This window comes from Vanessa atalanta, chromosome 15 (assembly GCF_905147765.1).
Source record: "Vanessa atalanta chromosome 15, ilVanAtal1.2, whole genome shotgun sequence".
Classification (NCBI taxonomy): domain Eukaryota; kingdom Metazoa; phylum Arthropoda; class Insecta; order Lepidoptera; family Nymphalidae; genus Vanessa; species Vanessa atalanta.
In genome coordinates this window covers 2,925,654-2,928,514 of record NC_061885.1, presented here as the reverse complement: position 1 = coordinate 2,928,514, position 2,861 = coordinate 2,925,654, and the positions used below count along the sequence as shown (strand labels likewise).

At 33.8% G+C, this 2,861-nt stretch overlaps 1 non-coding gene across 1 annotated transcript; it reads right to left on the bottom strand.

Moving 5' to 3' along the window:
* Positions 1–577: 577 nt before the first annotated feature.
* On the bottom strand, positions 578–650 carry Trnav-cac. Its single transcript has one exon. It is a non-coding gene; the product is annotated as a tRNA-Val (tRNA).
* Between the last annotated feature and the right edge of the window lie 2,211 nt (positions 651–2,861).

The following is a 2,861-nucleotide window of genomic DNA, read 5'->3' as shown; positions in this document are numbered from 1 at the left end:
TGTTTGTTTGAATTAACTGGTAAATGAGTGCGCACAAAGATTGGTACTGAAAAAAATGCTAACCATTTCTTAAATCGCCCATACGCTTTGGGAACTAAAAAGTTATGTCCCTTGTGCCTGTAATTACACTGATCCACAAGGATTAAACAATACTACGGTGCTGTTGAGTGGAAGAATAAGTGATGGGTGGATGAAACGAACTGTGGGGGGGGGGCGTTCTTGCACAAAGCCGTACCAACCTGTAAGTTATTTATCATCTTGGTTGTTTATTTATTATTATTAAATCAAATTATTCTACACATCACGTCCTAGAAACACTTAGTTGGAGGATAGGCTGTTCCTGTACCATGGGTCGTCATATAGGAAGGATTATTTCAATTATTATTTTAATGTAATATAAAGTAATTAGCTTCTTAATATGATACGGTGGTATTATTTTTAGTCTTATTATATTCGAATTTATTTCAGAACAGAATCAACGAAGGCACGGATCAATCGATTGTCAACCAATCAACATAACTATTTGTTGGAAACCTCTATATGATTTCAATATTTCAATGAAAAAAAGCAAAATTGTTGTTTCCGCCCGGGATCGAACCGGGGACCTTGTGCGTGTGAAGCACACGTGATAACCGCTACACTACGGAAACATTAATTGAGATAGCGAAATATGGGATAAGTACCTCAGTTGCAAATATTTAATCATATCCGAGATAGGTTCCAGTGACATGAACTAGAACAAAAGACGTGAAATAAATTATTCAAATTGAACTTTATTACATAAAACGCAATGTTTATATTTGAATGTATCATTTATTCTATTGTTAGCTCTTGTTGGGTAATCACTTTAGTACGCAACTCTTATATCAATCTAACTTTTAACAATGGACGCTGTATTTTAATTGTATGTAGATTATAATAGCGTTTCTTTTGTTTTTTTTTTTTTCTCAAATACCATAAAATAACATAAGTGTGTCAAAGGAGAGAATGATTTGTATTTAAAAAATGAACGGATTCTAATGAGTATAAAAGAAAACTAAATTCGAATTGATCTTATACTAGCGATACGCCCAGGCTTTGCACGGATGCAATTTATTAATAAATAAAATGAAAAGGAAATATTAAGTATATATCTTCTAGGCGTTTATTTAACACGAAATGAAAATCATTCAACGTGAAAATATAAAATATGCAATTGATATATTTTTATAAATACGCAATTATCGCTAAAACAAAGATTACCAATTATCATTTCCAGTCGGGAATTAAAAAAAAGACATTCCTGGCCGCATCAGCAACGCGTCGACAGTTAGTGTTTATTTATTCAATTAAATTGAGTCTAAGAGGTCAAAAGCCAGGACGGCTGGATGACGGCAATTACATTACGTCATGAAACGCAATGGACACTGCTCGGATCATTAAAATAAATTAAAAGCACTGTTTTATAAGACCTCCGGTTATCATAACGTTTGCTGTTAATGAAATGGACGAGTTGCATTTTTTAAGGTAGGAGTACACGAGATGATGTGACGTAATATTTTTTTTATAATATAGGTAGACGAGCGAATTGTCCATATGATGGTAAGTGATCACCACCGAGACAATGGCGCTGTAAAATCATTAACCATTCCTTACATCGCCAATGCGCCACCAGCCTTGGTAACTAAGATTTTATGTTCCTTGTGCCTGTAGTTACACTGGCTTACTCACCATTCAAGCCGGAACACAGCAATACTGAGTCTGTATAGTGGGTGGTACCTACCTAGACATGCTGGTACAAAGCCCTATCACCACGTGAAGTGTAATTAATATAAGTAATAAAATATTTATTTTGTTTGCTATGTAACGCGTGATCAGATTTTTCATTTAATTTGCATTGAATATTTACAATTAATTCAGTATTTTTATTGTTATTCGAATACCAAGTTAACAATATAAACGATATTAAACATTACATTAACAATGATTTACTGTAATTTTGCACACAGTGACGGCTTCCTTGGTTGTCTATAAGACAGCAGATCCCTAAGTCCTGAGTTCAAACTCCAAATTGAAAATGAAAAGTTTATCAATCTCGAGTTGAGATATTGATTTTGTTTATAAATCTCGTTCTCGAAATTTCTGTTTTTCTCAACACAACTCTAACACTCTCCCAGATACGTCACGTTGGGTTGTATTGGATTGCCATCCCATCAGAACATGAGGATGAAGGAATAATAGGTAAATGCGTTGAGCACTTAAGAGCTGGAACATCTTCTGTGTATTTTCTTCTCGGTTGTGTCTACATTCCGGTGGTAGCTTTACTTTAAATAGTTTGTTAAATGACGATTGAAAAGCCTACTTTAATAAAGTATATTTTGATTTTGATTTGGCTAATCACTGTTGATAATGGATGCCCTAATCGAAATCCGGTGGACATTACAATATATATAAGATTTAACAGGAGGCTCAACGAGTATTAACTTAGTCATGGCTTAGGAAGGTATAACAACTTAATATACCTAAGTATATACTAATATTATATACTAATATTATAAATACGAAAGTACCTCTGTCTGGTACCTCACGGTTAAACCGCTGAGCCGATCTAGATGAAACTTGCTATGGAGATAGTTTGAATCCCCGGGAAGGATATAGGCGTTAACCCTCATTCCTCGAATGGGTAAAATGGGGGATGATTTTATATATATCGCGCGAGTAAATCCGCAGTTTCTACTAGGCACTGCGATGTTCACAAAAATTATATAAATAGTTTTTATTTGAAACTAAAATGACATGATAATTATAACAACATTTAAGTCCCACGAATAAGCAAATATTATTTTGACAAATAACTCAAACAGTAACAAACAAATATTATT